General features: G+C 44.3%; 1 protein-coding gene across 4 annotated transcripts in view; it reads right to left on the bottom strand.

The window, feature by feature from the left end:
- Positions 1-11,757, bottom strand: part of DGCR8 (DGCR8 microprocessor complex subunit) — a 45,656-nt gene extending 33,899 nt beyond the window's left edge. For 2 of the 4 annotated variants that reach the window (XM_048821936.2, XM_048821941.2), the window contains exon 1: positions 11,619-11,757. The gene's annotated coding sequence lies outside the window, so the exon portion shown is untranslated. Of the gene's footprint in view, positions 1-707; positions 768-11,581 lie in introns of all 4 variants that reach the window. The other 2 variants (XM_048821938.2, XM_048821937.2) reach the window with 2 other exon arrangements.
- Between the last annotated feature and the right edge of the window lie 4,915 nt (positions 11,758-16,672).

Here is a 16,672-nt window from a genome sequence, read left to right as displayed (position 1 = left end):
ACAGTTCAAGGAAAACCTATTGGTAACTACTGCGGCATGACCAGCAGGTGCAAAGCACTGGTTTTTAAATGGGTCAGATAAAAACAGCTGGTTGAATAGCATTCTGTTACTAAGATACTTATCTATATATTCAAAAGACAACTAGTTTGCAATGTTAAAGCAGGGTCAAATAGTGAAGGCTTAAAATTTGACCATGTTCTTAAGAGACAGTGGATTATTTTTTTCAGTGTTCAATTAACTATTTGCAATATTTTGCAGAACAGTTTATCAAATCAGAAATTACTCTCTGGATACTATAACACAAAAAATTTGATCACCTACTAAAAAGTCTGAATAGATTTTTTCTAAGTAGGGATGCTAACAGTTGTGTGGTCTTATATTCATGACTATTACAGGTCACTAGAATTCCTTACTCATGACATATTTAGAACCTAAATCCTGAGTGCTAAAACTGAAGTCTTGTAACCATTACTATTAATTTTGAGCAGCATCTACTAGCCAAAGTATTTTAGGTACTTTAGACTGGCACACATATTCAATTACTCTGTAATTTTACAGTGTTACATCAAATAGGCTCTTAATACCATTTTACTTGCTTTCTATATGGGGGGGGGAAGGAAGGAAGAAGGGAGGAGGTTAATTGTTGTCTGTGCAGGGCCCTGAGTACCTGGGGAAGGAAAGAGGCCGCTTTTATAGTTCTTTCTTACCTGCTAATTTGGTTTCGCCAAGTCCCTTTGTGCCACCCCATACAGTGGGTGTAAGTCCTCCTACCAGCAGGAAATAAAGTGATGTTACTCCCCCTACGAGAGTCAGCTGGCTGAGTCTGCTCTATTCAAAAACTTGCCGGGCAGTAGAGAAATTGTACCCAAACATTTCAGAAGTCTTTGTCAGTAGTACCACCACACATGAAGAAGCAAGGGCAAGATGTCTGGGTTACCATAGGGGGACTTAGAGAAGCCAATTATAATTCTCTAATGGATCTCTATGTATCCAGCCCAGCTAAGTGAATTTCAACAACAGGATCCAAGCTACAAAACAGACAGGAGAGGTAATTAAAGCATTCAGAAAGTAATGGATTACAACATGCCAAGCCTACCCATGTAGAGATAGATGAAAGATAAAAAAAACAAGAAAGAATTGAAGCTTGGCTAGGCCACAAAAAAGGCAGTTTTGAGTTCAAAGCAACTGTGAAATGTGAAGCACCAGGTAGAAGTCCCGATGGACTAAAGAAGAACAAAGCATGATTTGAATGTTAAAATCAACTGTTATAATCTAATTAGGAAGGATCAAATCACGGGTAAAGGAAAAGAGGAGTGACAGTCAAAAATTACATTACAGAAACTCCTCACTTAACATTGTAGTTATGTTCCTGAAAAATGCGACTTTAAGCGAAACGACGTTAAGCGAATCCAATTTCCCCATATGACTTAATGTAAATGAGGGGGTTAGGTTACAAGGAAATTTTTTTCACCAGACAGTATACACACACAGTACAAGTTTTAAACAAACAATGTAATACTGGTACACAGTGATGATGATTGTGAAACTTGGTTGAGGTGGAGGAGTCAGAGGGTGGGATATTTCCCAGGGAATGCCTTACTGCTAAATGATGAAATAGCAATTGGCTGATCCCTCAAGGGTTAACTCTCACACTCTACAAGGCAACAGGAAAGGTGGGAGGGCAGACAGAGACACACACCCTGTGTGTTTGAGAGATAGAGATGCGCATTTCCCCTTTAAGTGTGAAGAGTGGGGTCAGAAGTACACTGCCTTGTTAATTAGATCAGCAAGCTGAGACCAGACTGCAGCTGCTGCCTAAGGCAGCGGCTCCCTCCCTCCATGTGTCCCCCCTGCTCTATGGAAGATGGGGTAAGCAGGGTGCAGGAGCAGGGGGACACCCTGACATTAGCCCCCCTCTTCTTCCCCTCCCGCCCACACAGCAAGCAGGAGTCTCAGGGAGCAGCTCCAAGGCAGAGGGCAGGAGCAGCACACGGCAGTGGGGGGAGGGACAGCTGAATTCCGGCAATTGATAGCCTGCTGAGCAGCTGCTGCACAGGGAATTTAGGGGAGCTGCCAGTCCACCCTGGTTCTAACCACCCACCGGCTAGCTGCAATGGGCTGCTCTTCCTGTACGCCGTGGACAAAACAGGCGGCTGCCAAATGACATTAGAAGGGAGCATTGCACAACTTTAAACGAGCAAAATTGTAACAACGTTGACCAGGATAGCTTTAAGTGAGGAGTTCCTGTACCTGTTTCCAAGTCACTAACAACTCAAAAGAAAACAATGCTGAATGCTTACAGATCAACGTCCTAACACTTAATCACATAACGGGATATTAGATGGGGTCAGCTACTGACTGCCAAATCAAACTAGGCAACAAGATGAGCACCTATATAGAACATTTAAGTGTGTGATCATCAGGGACTTCAATCCGAACGACATATGCTGAAGGTCTCATACTCCCAGTACTAAAACATCCTCAGAACTTTTCAATATTATAGAAGACAACTTCCTAACTCAAAAAGCATTCAGAGTAACAGCCATGTTAGTCTGTATTTGCAAAAAAAAAAAAAAAAGGAGTACTTGTGGCACCTTAGAGACTAACCAATTTATTTGAGCATAAGCTTTCATGAGCTACAGCTCACTTCAGAGCTGTAGCTCATGAAAGCTTATGCTCAAATAAATTGGTTAGTCTCTAAGGTGCCACAAGTACTCCTTTTCAAAAAGCATTTATCAAATTCTCCTGTGTTGGATACAAAGACCTCAACTTCACTAAAAGGAACTGAGCGCAAAGCTAAAAATCAGTGGTAAACTAAGGTACAAATGTGATCACAATTTGATCACATTTAACGTATGCAAACAGCAAACAAATACAAATCAGTAACATAGTTAATGCTTTAAAAGGGCCAATTTCACAAAGCTGAAAGTTATGAGCCAAATCAGTTGGAAGAAAGAATTTAAAGAGAAAAAAGTTTAATTGGGAACTGTTTAAGAACAAATCCCACAAGTGAGAAAGAAGGCCGCATGGTTAAAATCCAACCTGGCTACTAAATATATATACACATACCTATACCTATATAAATATAGGTATGTGTGAATGAACAAATAGAAGAAAGGGGAAGCTGAGAGTAATTAATATAAATCAGAAGCTAGGAACTGCAAAAAATTGTTAACTGAAACCAAAGGACACAAGCAGAAATCTATGGACAGCAGAGTTAAAGGGTAGGCTTTTTTTTGTTTAATTAGATTAGAAACAAAAAGGAATACTTAAGGGGGACTACCATGGGAAGCAGTGACTCTGAAAAAGACTTAGGGGTCATGATGAATAATCACCTGAACATGAGTTCCCACTGAGATGTTGTGGCCAAAAACATTAATGCAATCCCTTAGATCAGGGGCGGGCAAACTTTTTGGCCTGAGGGCCCCATTGGGTTTCTGAAATTGAAAATGGAGGGCAGGTTGGGGAGGCTGTGCCTTCCCAGACAGCTATCCGACCCTCCCGCTTCTCACCCCCTGACGCCCCCCCCCCCCCCCGGGACTCCTACCCCATCCAACCACCCCTTCTCCCTGACCACCCCCCAGACCCATCACCCCTAACTGTCCCCCGCCCCCCGGGACCCCTGCCCCATCCCTCCCCCAGCTCCCTGTCCCCTGACTGCCCCCCACGCCCCATCCAACCCCTCCTCTCCTTCCTGACTGCCCCCCTGCCCGCATTCAACCCCTTATTCCCCGCCTTCTGACTGCCCTGACCCCTATCCACACCCCTGCCCACCCCCCAAACTCCCCTGCCCTCTACACAACCCCCTTCCCCGGTCCCTGCTCCCTTACCACACTGCCTGGAGCACCGGTGGCAGGCAGTGTGGCTGCACCAGGACAGGCAGCTGTGCAGCACAGAGCACCAGGTCAGGCTGGGCTCTGCAGCCCTGCCGCCCAGAGCATTGCACCACGTGGCAGTGTGGCTGCTGGGGAGGGGTGACTGCCTCCCAGGCCAGGAGCTCAGGGGCCAGGCAGGACGGTCCCGCAGGCCGGATGTGGCCCACGGGCCGTAGTTTGCCCACCTCTGCCTTAGATGTATCAACACAGAAATACTGAGAACGGGGAAGGTATTTGGCACTCATATGACCACTACTGGAATACTGTCTCTGGTTTTAGAGTCCACAATTTAAGAAGAATGTTGATGAACTGGAGAATATTCAGAGAAGGGCCACGAGAACAATTTAAGAATTGGAAGACATGCCTTATAGTTAAGGCTACGATTTAGTCATGGGTATTTTTAGTAAAAGTCATGGACCAGTCACGGGCAATAAACAAAAATTTACAGCCTGTGACCAGTCCATGACTTTTACTAAAAATACCCATGCCTAAATCTGGGGGAGTGCTGGGCAGGGGCGCACAGCAGCTGCTCAGGCACTCCCCAGGGCCAGCTGCCTGGGCCACCTGAGCAGCAGCTGGTACAGCTGGCCCCAGGCACTCCCCAGGGCCAGCTGCGATTGGCCATGAGACACCTGAGCAGCTGGCCTCAGGGGTGGCTGTTCTGGGGTCAGCCGCACCTGCCACTGCAGCTGCAAAAGTCACAGAAGTTGCAGAAAGTCACAGAATCCATGACTTCCACAACCTCTATGACAGAATCAGCCTATTAATAAGTACCTATATGGGGAACAAAACATTGATAATGGGCTCTTCGGTCTAGCAGAGAAAGGTACAGCAAGAATCCAATGGCCAGAAGTTGAAGCTAGACAAATTCAGACTGGGAACAAGATGCAAATTTTTAAACAGTGAGGGTAGTTAACCATTGGAACAATTTATAGACGCTCCCCAGGTTATGCAAGACCCAACTTCCGCAAATTCGCACTTATGGAAAAAGTTCCATAATCTAGAAATAGGAGGGTGGTTTGGGGTTTTTTTTGGTGTAACAGTCAGGTATACTTTTCCAACTTACGCAAAATTCGAGTTATGCAAGGCGTTCCAGAACGGAACAATTGCATAGCCCGGGGAGCATCTGTACCAGAGATTGTGATGGATTCTTCATCGCTGGCAATTTTTAAATCATGACTGGATGTTTATGCAAGACATGCTCTAATTCAAACAGGAATTAATTCAGGGAAGTCCTCTGGCCTGTGTTAAACAGGAGGCCAGACTACATGATCACAGTGCTCCCCTCTGTTGTCATCCCCTTTTAAAAATCTATGAAAGCCTCAATTTAATTGCTCTAAAATAATCCCATTATTCTGGATGGGAAGCCACTGGAAATTAGTTCTATTTTGCTTCTGTAAGACCTGAATAGCTAATACTTGGATCCTCAGGGTGCTGATGCTAAGTGTTTATCCATCCCATCCTGAAAAGGCAGCAAGATTGTTATATTAATGTTCTAAGTGATCTGATTTGCTATTTTTCCATCAGGCTCTGAAACACCCTAGACTGTGTGAAACAGCCCTACACTTTTATACCTCTGTGGAATGCATCCATTACAAAAACCCATTTTCATCACATACACCTACATAATGGCCAGACTGAATGACAAATTCCTAGGTTCTTCATGGTAAAATAAGCTTTTCATCAGAAAGTTTTGGCTGAAGGGAAGATAAAACCAATAATCTCAGTATAAATTCACTAACTTTGGGAACCAATGCCTCCTAAATGGTCCAGGTTCTCCAGAAGGATTCTTGAGAAGAATGCTGACTATAAGGAGTAGAAATTATGTACACAAATTCAAAATCCCAAGGATGAAAGAAGTACCCACTCCAAGACCTAATATGTTCCTGACCTTGAAGAACAGTTTACCTCCCTGTCTGATCAGGAAGCTCCCAGACCCAACTAGAAAGATCATCTTTTGTGGCATATCAATTACTGCAGTTTCTCTTTTCCAGGCTGTGTCGAGCTACAGCTCAAGAAGTTTATTCTTCGGCCAAGTTTTACAGCAATGGGACAGGAACTTCCTTTTTACCTGCCAAGATTTGGCAGCTTTTGTGCCCTGTCTGGATGTTATTGCCTGTAAAATTATTGTTGCTTAGTCCTTCCTTCACATCAAAGTTGAAGTGATGAACTGGGAATCAAGCTGTCTGTTACTTGGTACCTGCACTTCAGCTGGAATGGAGTTAAGAAGGCCAAAGGCGCCTTTAAGCCAACTTTGTGCTTCTTGCATTTTTTGTCCTGTGCCTGGCTGCTGGCATCAGAGCTATCCTAAGTCTGATCTAACTTATCTTCTGCTTCTCATGGCTCCCCATGAGAAGCTAAGAATAGGCAGAGCACAGAAGCACTCCCAGCCACATCCTCACCCACACCTCTAACATCAGGAACGGAGAGAGAGGACCTATAAAGAGCCAGTGGGGAGACCCCCTTATGCAGAGGGTATTTTACTGGGACTCTTTCTACCCCCTTTATGCCACCTGTTTTCTAAGGGGATGATTTGGAGGGCCCTCTGCTAAAAACAGAGCCAAATGGAGCCTAGATTAAGACAGCCAGCATGCTAAGCACACTAGATCCAGTAATGCCATTATGGAACTCAGAACCTCAAGGCATGCCCTCAGCTGTTACAAAGGCCAAATGGATCAAGAAACTCACCTGTGATTGCAGCTTCACTATTAAAATATTCCAAAAGGAACAGCTTACCTATCAAGGTATTAAATTACTAACCCCAAGAGACATTAATTCCTATGGTAGAGAAAGGTTCTCATTTATCATCCAGACATTGGATTCCCTGAAGATTCATGCTGACTGCTAAGCCATATGCCCAACATAACCATACTAAAAAATTGCCTATGTAAATCTGACTAACACCATCCTTTTGGAAAACTGCAGTAAGAACTACAAGTACCTTTGAGAAGATGTGGAATGCTACTGTCAAGTGGAAATTAAGCACCCTGAACATTCAGAACAAAAAACTGAAGGAACTTCTGATAAACTGGAGGGAATATAGACACATAGGTCTGTCTCTTATTGATCTATAGGACACCTAACTCCACCAAATAGAACATCTGAATTATGGAATGCTAGACCTCCATCTGGAAGGAGAGCATGGAAAGGAGTTTACTTTCTCCACATTCTAATGGGACAGTATATAGGATGCTGTCAGGGATTATAAAGAACAACAAAAACAGCACTGAATCACAAGACAACATACTACCCATCCTAATTTTTGCTGCCTTTTTGAGCATATTCTTTGAAGGAGACAGATTCTTGCTACAAGATAAACTTGATGGAGTAGACACGAGACATGAAAATATCTAGCACACAGCAATGTGAACAGGTCCAGTCAAAGGCAAAGCCCTAAAAGGCTTCAGGAAATTAAGTTCCTTGTTAGAAACTGTACATTCCCTGCCCAAGATGTCCAGAAAGGATGAGTGGTTCAGAAGAAACTTGAGCCCTTTCTATGGCTCACCATAACCAGGGTTTCCCCTCCTCATCCTCTGGCTCCGGAAAGCCATGTTTTAGAATAGAAATGCAGGCCACTTGTATAATCAATGCAGCTTAGAAGTCAAACCAAAAAAAATCTCAACCCAAACTACAGACTATTCCCCCAAAAGGAATTTCTCACTCAGGATCATCTATCTTAATGTCATCAGAATCTACCACGTCTGCATGACAACACTGCCTTCAGGAGAGAAGTTATTTTCTGCTTACAAAACAAAGAAGATTCAGTTTTGAAAGACAAAAGCTGAATTAACGATTGGAAGTTCAGTTCTGATTTTGTGACAAAGGAGAAGGCCCCATAAATCACCACCACACAGAACAGTTCACGTTCCTTCATGTCACCAGTCTTGGCACAGAGAAACATGTTCTGAAGGTAGGGAATAACCTCTGGAGGCCATCAAGATGACCAAGTAAAAAAGCCAAACAGGGATACAGCCATGATTTTCTCCACATACTGGAAAGAAAACACACCTATGCAAAACAGATGACAATATCACACACATAAACACGAAGAGCACTGGTGCGGCCAGTTAGCGATCACCATTTTGACCAATATGGTCACATCCCTGTTGTGACCCCGGCACCCTCTTATTCACCACTGTCATATCATCAGGATATGTTTTGCACAAAGTATGCCTTGTGAAGTATTATTCTAAAAGTCTTATCCGCTAGACATTAATATCTCATTGGATTATATGTGCTATGTATGTGTTACTGAAACATGTTGTGAGGTTGAAAACACCCAAAAGCAGACTTTCAAGTACAGCAGTAAAAAGTACAAACAATGTTAATGGCTTATTGAGGAAATGCACACAAGCACAAGGATTACCCCAGGAACTGTGTACAACAGAAACCTCTCAGAGATAGCATTACGCAATGTGAACTGTTTCACCCAGGTCACAGCAAAAGAGCTTTCCAGCAAGTGGGAAGAAGACATGAAAGGGGAAATGACATCACAATGGTACCTTGCTCTCCCTACAACACACCTGGAAACACCTGAGGAACAAAGACTGAACTGGGAGAAGTGATGGTCCCAGGCAAAAGGGATTTCTAGCCTGTGTATGAAAACCTGGGATACCCAAGCTGCAAAGCAAAGGCAGCTCGTGCCTTAAGAATCTGCCAGCCGGTTTATCACTCAGGGCGAGAATTTGCTAATTCATATCCTATCTATCTACAGTAAAAGCTGTGTTATCCGACCCTGTACCAACCGGAAAGCTCGAAACTGTCATTTCTAATCTTCATAGAAAGTCTGGTTTATAGTCCGGTTGGTGCAGGGCCGGCAGACTCCCTACCTGGCTCCACGTGGATCCCAGGAAGTGGCAACATGTCCCTGCTGCTCCTAGGCGGAGGAACAGCCATGAGGGATTTGGAGTGCAGGAGGGGGTGTGGGACTGGGGGTTGGAGCACAGGAGGAGGTGTGGTGCACAAGCTCTGGGAGGGGGCTCAGGGCAGAGGCTCCCTGCAAGCGGCCACCTGTCCCTGCTGTTCCTAGGCAAAGGCGTGGCTAGGCGGCTCTGCATGCTGCCTCCACAGCTCCTATTGGCTCCTATGGAGCCAGCGCTTGGGGCACAGGCAATGCACAGAGCCACCTATCCTTGCCTCCACCTAGGAACAGCAAGGACAGGTTACCGCTTGCGGGGAGCAGCCTGAGGTGACCGCCCCCTGGATCCAGCACCCCAAAACCCCTCCCATGCCCCAACACCCTGCCCCGAGCCTCCTCCCACACCCAAACTCCCTCCCAGAGCCTGCACCCCCTCCCTCACTCCAACCCCACACCACCTCCTGCACCCAAACTCCCTCCTGTTTAGTTAACTGGAATTTTTCACTTACTGGCACCCCTCATTCCCCCAGCATGATGCATAAAAAAGCTTTTACTGTAGTATGTTAAACTCAGTTTGCAGTTTTGTTTATTTACTAGGTAATCTGCTTTCATCTGTTCGCTATCACTTATAATCTATCTTTTTGTAGTTAATAAACTTGTTTTATACGTTTTAATCCAAATCAATGTGCGTTTGACTAATGTGTCTGGGGAAAATCGCAGCTTGGTTACTACAAGTGTGCATGGTCCTCTTCACACTGAGGGAGAGGCGGACCAAGTATTAAACCCATATAAGGGCCAGATTTGAGCAGGGCAGGACAGTACTGCTCTGGGGTCCTAGGCTGGTGGTTAGAGAGCCTGCATGTAACTTCACCTGGGTGAGTCTCTACCTCTGTGAATGCTGGTGAAAGTGCAAGCATGGAGGGCTTTGCAGCTTGTCACAGCAGCACAGTGTGAGAGGGAGCCAGGCTGGTGGGTCAGAGAGCTCAGCAGTACTCCAGTTCCAGGTGGCAACCTGGTGGGAATCAGTCACATCCGTCCATGAGTACCATAGTAGGTTATCTGGAAAAAGCAGCAGTAAACTGCACCTTAAATAAGCCCCCCTCAAATAGTGAAACAGCTGCTCCATTTACAGCATGACCCACTTGCTAACGTGGTTTCAATGGGGGGAGGGGAGGCAATGTGGGACCATTTGTAGTTCTGTAGTGTACAGAAAAGAATAAGGAAGGCTTCCATTCACCCCACACTTAAGTATTGGCTTCCTAATAATAACAAAAAAGAGAGAACAAACAAATTGTAAGGCAGCTTTTTGCAAGGTAATTCTTGCCAAGAAAACACCACATCAGAGCCAAAAGACCACCCCCCATATAGTGTTCATGTGAATATGCAGAAGTGATACTTTTTATGAAAATCCCTAAACTATCTAACCGTAACAGAAAGGGAAAAATTCAAAGAAAAAAAACCTAAAAAATAAGTTCAAAGTTCTTTGGCTGGCTAGACATCTCTCACCTGCTGGAGACAGAAATGGAATTGAAAAGGTTCAGCCAGCCAGCCCACCCCTCTTTGGGGGTGGGAAATGATAGCACACAGCATTGCCAGTTTCCTGTCTCCATCTGATGGTAGGAGGACTTGTGCCCACTGCCTGGGTTGGCAAAAGAGGGTTATAGAGGAAATGTTACATAGATGCCATTATATTGGGGCAAGAGAATGGCTGGAGCAGCCATTACTGGGGTGGAAGGTGATCAGGTACAGAATCCTCATTTCCCAGTCAGGAAGGAGTGGCCAGTTGGGGGATCCCCATTAGCTGGGGCCAAGGGAAACCTCATTATTGCTCACATAAACAGATCAGGGCAAGAATCTTCATTGTTTAAAGAAGGAGAGGATTGGGGGAAAGCTTCTCCATTCCTGACCACAGAAGAAACAGTCAGAGAAGAAGAATTAGGGATAAACCCCCACACTGTTCTGGGAATGTATCAAATGGAAATCCACCCCATTAATCCACAATTAGGGATAGAAGAGGTGCAGGGAAGCGCCTTCATCACTCCAGCGAGGCAGAAGAAGAAAGTGTACAAGAAAAATCCTTCCTGTTACCCCAAAAAGTGAAGGTGAGGGGGTGGGAAAGCAGGAAGATGTGCAGGCTTCTCCTCATTACCCCAACGTGAAGGGAATCCGACGGATGGGGAGGGGGGCGCGGAGGAAGTGGGCGGAGTTCTCCTTACATTGTTAAGGCTGAGCCTGTGAATAGGCAAAAGGATATGAAGAGGACTGCCCCGCTCCTCCATCACCTTGCGTGTGAGCGAGCGAGATTCCTCTCATTACACAGAGTAGGGGGACGCGCGCTGAGAGGATGCGCAAGGGCAAATATTTCCCAATCCCCATTTTCCCACTAAGTATGCGCGCGCAGCGAGAGGGGGATCCTCTCCATTCCCGGGGGGGCGGGGGGGGCAAGAGAAGTGCATGGGGAGGACTCTTTCCCATCAACCCCCGCGAGCCGGGCAATAGGATGTGCGGGGGAAAATCCTCCATATTACTAGGGGAGGGGGGGAGCAGAGAGAATCCCCCCCCAGGGATATTTGTCGCCATTATTCTGGGGGAGGTCGGGCGCCTCCTCACTGCCCGCGCCAAGGGCAGGGGGGAGGGGACTCGAAAGAAGGAGGTGCAGGTAGGACGGGGCCTCCACACACCCAGGGTGGCTCTGGAGAGGAGGCAGAATAGTCCCCGTTACCTCGCTGTGCTGGGGGGAGGAGGCAGAGGATTGTCCCGCGGGGAGGAGAGGGAAACCCTCCCCATCACCCCGGCCGGGGGACGGCACCAAGCCAGCGGCTGGGCCGCAGGCCCCGCTCCTGCCCACCTTCTTCGACGCGGGAGTCTGTGGGCTCAGCACCCACCTGGGCCATTCCGTGTGTCCCCGCCGCTCCTCTTTCCCGGGCCGGGGGAGTGGGGGGGGGGTGCCTCGGCCGCCGCCTCCTCACAGGAGCCGCCTCCCCCGCCCAGGCGCCACCATCTTGAAACGCCTGCTTCAATGGGGCTCCTGCTCCCGCGGGCGGGACTATGCGGGCCCTGAACCAATCATACTGGCATTTCCATCTGCCGGTCACTTCCAGCCTCGCGCTCTATTGGCCGTTTCTCAACCATGTCAGTTCGCTCAGCGAATAGATACACACCTAGGAGACATCCTGCGGAAAAGTGACCAATGGGAGAAGGGTGGAGGCGGGGGAAGAGAGACAGCGAGAGAGGGAGGAAAGGTCTCGTCTCAGAACCCAAGAATGGGCAGGGTCCGAAGCCGAGAGGCGCTGGGCCCCTTCTTAAGACTAGGGGAGAGTGAAGGCAGGAGGCCCTGGGCGATGCCTGTCAGAAGATAGGGGTTGTTTGGCTCGTATGTTGCCAAGGCAACCATCACCATGGTATCCAAGCACCATCAAAGCCCCAGAGTCCCTTTCAGGGAAATCCCAATGATCTCACCCACTAGGGCAACAAGGACTAATAGGGAGCCTGCTGACAGTGAAGGAGCCAAGCAGTTCACCACAAAAGGTGGCTTCTCTGGATTCTTCTGTACTAAGTGCCCAAAGCCAGCCATGCCCAGGGCCCATGAATTACTAGACACAGTGAATTATTAAAAAGAAAAGGAGTACTTGTGGCACCTTAGAGACTAACCAATTTATTTGAGCATGAGCTTTCGTGAGCTACAGCTCATGAAGTGAGCTGTAGCTCACGAAAGCTCATGCTCAAATAAATTGGTTAGTCTCTAAGGTGCCACAAGTACTCCTTTTCTTTTTGCGAATACAGACTAACACGGCTGTTCCTCTGAAACCAGTGAATTATTAAGTGTTCACACCACAGGCCGGAAACCCAAAGTCAGGCAAATTACAATGTACACTATGGGATAGCAGTCCCTGGAAGGCTTGATCCTCTTTCCACTGGAGATTGCGTATTTCTTTGTACATACAGGCCTCTACCCCGGAAATAGCCTGTGAGCTTAGCAACCTCATGTCCAAAACCTCTCTCACTTGGCCTATGCTAACTAGCCTCAGTGTTGGTGCTGTACACTGACACTTCAACACCCAAGCACAATAGGATTATTCTTAAGAGATCCTGGGGCAGGTCTAACTATCACTATCCAAGAGTTCCCCATACACAAAGGGGAAAAAAATGCTCCCACAAGAGATTTCTCCTTTCCCTGTTTTATCAGCCCTGCTTGTGTTGGTACAGTATTTACTTATGTTACCTCTTTATACTAGATTGTAAAATTCTCTAGTCTGGGAGATATACTTCTGATATTTTATACATCTGTTCTCTGCATCTTATAATTAAAAATAGGCTTGACTCAATCCACATACAAAGCTGGCTTACACGGACGCATGTTTACCCTCCCCTAGTTCTTCTGTTTGTTTTACCTAAAGCTTCTTGTCTTTAATAAATAAATTAGATTATAAATTCCCTACGGCAGGGACTATGTTTCACGCTGTGTTTGTAAAGTACCCAGTAGAACTGGGCCTGAATTTGATTAGGGCCTCAAGGTACAATTACAAAACCAATAATAAATAGGAAGATGCCATACATACCCATTTTATATAAATACTACAATTAGTCAATGGACACTTACTGTTATAGTTCTTCCTCTATTACTTTGAAATTAGGCTTTAAAATATACACCTCACAGTTGCTCATACACAATTATCAAAGTTCAGTAACTTTACCTTGATGTGCAATGTAGGACTGCCAGTTCTGTGATTTGTTACCAGCTCGCAATAATTTTACATATGCAACCTAATTTGACAATGGTGCATCAGAAAGTCATCGCACCACGTTGCAACCTTATGATGCAATGACATTTCATAAGCCTGACTAGTGTTTTTAAGATCCAGGAACATCTGTCAGGCAATTTTTGCAGTCATGGGATAGTCCTGAGGTTCCTAGAAATACTGTTATGAGAGATAACACTTACTTAACATTTCCTTTAGTAGGGGTTTCCACAGGAGTTGGTCTGATTTGATTAAATCACGTCTAATAATGTGGCATTTAGGTTGGCAATGTCATACTGTTACATTGGTACTTTACAATGTAGTATAGCAACATGTCAAAACATCATCACCGAGCAATACACACAACCACGACTGCATTGTATGGAGTTCAAAAGTTATTTCAGGACACTTTGTAGTATTGTATTTGCCAGGGTATGGTGTCAGGATAAAAACGAAGATAATTATGGAAATAGTAGGAAGAAGGTATTGCTATAATTTGCTTTCTTTCTGATCCCATGATTATTGGCTCTTGCTCTGATGCGACAGCTCTGTACATGCTGTCTTGTGATATCATAGCTTCAACAGCATTAGGTTGGAGCATGGAACTGTCCTGAAGGCACTCTCCCTTCCCCCCCATTTTTCAAAGTTTCTTTTTCAAAAACAAATAAACAAAAAATAAAATAACCAAACAAAAACATACAACACAAGAAAGAACTTATTTAACTCCTGATGCACTGGCTTCTGTGGAGTTTTAGGGCATCTATGACATCCTATTATTGATGTCCCTTTAAGCAGGAGCAAGACTGATGAAAGAAGGGGAAAAAATGGTTTTAATGCGCCAGATTCCCCTCTTAGCCTGGTTATTGGGATCAAGTAGATATTATAGGGTAGTTCCTGAAATTTAGTTCCTTATCTTTGCAGGCCATCTTTAAAACTGAAGTAAATTTCCAATCTATTTATTCATCACATAGGTTTGCACACACAAATTTGTTATTGTAGGGGGGCTCATAAGTGATGGCTTTTATCACTGATTTTAAAAAGCAACCTGAAAGGAGATATTTAACACACGCATTGTAAGAAATACCTATGGCTTTCTAAGACAGTAGGTCATATTTTGACTATTTCAGCCTCAACAGTGTCAAAAAACAGGTAGTTGCATTATTAATTGTAGAATTTATACTGACATGAGAATTTGTAATGAACTATACCCATCATGTTAATAATCTACATAACAGTGCCAATTCACTGACAGAAGAGAAGGAGGCAGTCCTTTGGTGGGTGTATGAGAAAATACAAGTGCTATGCTTATTGGTATCAGAATGATTGCATGACATCCAGATTATATATATCGTGCAGCCATGTGGAAGAGTTAAAAGTTGCAGAGAAAGTATCACACTTAAATGTTTGCATCTTTTGATACATGGCATTTTCTAGCTCCTTAATAACTATTTTTCTTTTAAAATCTAACAATACGTTACTCAATTTTTATGGGTATAGAGAATTCTGACATCATAAACATTGAATTGTGTAGAATAAGTAGTCTGACCACTGGACTTGGGAGCCTAGAACTTCTTGAATTCTAATCCCAGCTCTGGCTTTCTTTGTTGCCTTAGACAAATAATTTAACTTCTGACTCATAAAAAATTAAAACAGTAATTACTTCACAAAGATGTTGTAAGGATTAATATTTGCAGTGTGCTCTGAAAATGAAAATCATTATTTAAGTGCTAAGTACTATTTAATATATACTACTATTTCTTGATTACACCTCTCTTTTCAGCAGGTTATAATACCATGCTTTTGTGTAGAAATTTGCTATGGGCTGATAGGTAGGGGAGAGAAAGACTGAGGGAAAATATATTTCTAAAATTTTGTAATTTTAGCATGTTTTTTCTTTTAAAATTATAAACCATAGGGAAGAAAAACAACCAGGAACAGTTTAGCATGCTTGTTTGCATTCCAGTAATAAAAAAAATAATAATTTAGAAAAAAATAAATATGGCAGGTGGCTGGTTTAATATAGTTTATTTATAAGAACTTTGCACTATATAGCATTTTATAGAAGGATTACAATGTCTTTTATAAACACTAAGCCTCATAAAAGCCTTTGAAGGACATAAGCATCTCCCATTTTACAGGAAATAAAGAAGGAGGTTTACATAAATTAAGTGGCTTGCCCAGGATCACACCACAAATCAGTGTCAGAGCCAGGAAAAGAACTAAGGATTTCTGACTCCAGTCCCACTCTTTAATCAACAGATTAATTATCTCTGCGCCCTAACATATGGTCCCATCCCATGGGGGGTGGCTGGGAAGGAGAGAGTAAGGAACATGAAGTAGGAATCTCTATTATACTTGGGTTTTAAAAAGTGGCTTGTTCACTCTACAGTAGCTATTTTGTCTCGTGTTTTCTAAGTCTATGTTTACTGAGTTTCTGGAGCATTCAGCCTGACTAGATTAATGAGGGGAAACTAATAGTCTTCTATACCAGATACAAAAGGCACAACATCCATTATGTCACGTAATGGAGCTAAGTGTTGTACAGTAATAAACAAGCATTCAACACTGGCCAAGTTTACAAGGCAAACTAGGCTTGTATATCCTATTATACAGACCATCTTTAAAAAGTAACTCATACTGTACTCAAAATGGCTATGGCAAAGGAGGAATAAATTAACCTAATTTCAGCAACCTCTTATTCTCTTTAGTTAAAGGTTTCTGTTTAACCTTCCCCCTGCTTTTGATTGTAAAAGGAGTCGTCCCCATAAGAGTGGGAAGATGTGTGGCAGGGGCAACGAGTTTTGTACCATGACTCCAAGGCCCACAAGCAGTGAACACCCACCAACATAGAGAATGAGAAGCCTCCTGAATTCTTAATATGATTTCTCTTTCTGTCTACTTTTATAGATTTTCTTCCCACAGTTGTTCCCTTTGTTACACTAAAATTCTTAAGTCTTCCTCTGGAGAAATAAAAAACTGTTACTGGACCTTAAAACAAGAAAATGCACAAAGTTTTGATTTCAACTCCAGCAAGACAGAAGAAAATGTCCAGTGTTGTGTTTGCATTTCATTAGGAAACAAAGGGGTAAAAAACTTGGTCCACTAATCTGGTTCAGAACAGGACTCATTTTAGCCTGCAGACGTGCAAAGGGACATGTTCATGAGAAAGGTGTGGCCAAAGTTAAAGGGGAGATTAATTC

The sequence above is a fragment of the Caretta caretta genome, chromosome 15 (genome assembly GCF_965140235.1).
Source record: "Caretta caretta isolate rCarCar2 chromosome 15, rCarCar1.hap1, whole genome shotgun sequence".
NCBI classification, from domain to species: Eukaryota; Metazoa; Chordata; order Testudines; family Cheloniidae; genus Caretta; species Caretta caretta.
The sequence above is the reverse complement of the archived record's forward strand: the minus strand, read 5'-3'. Positions and strand labels throughout refer to the sequence as shown.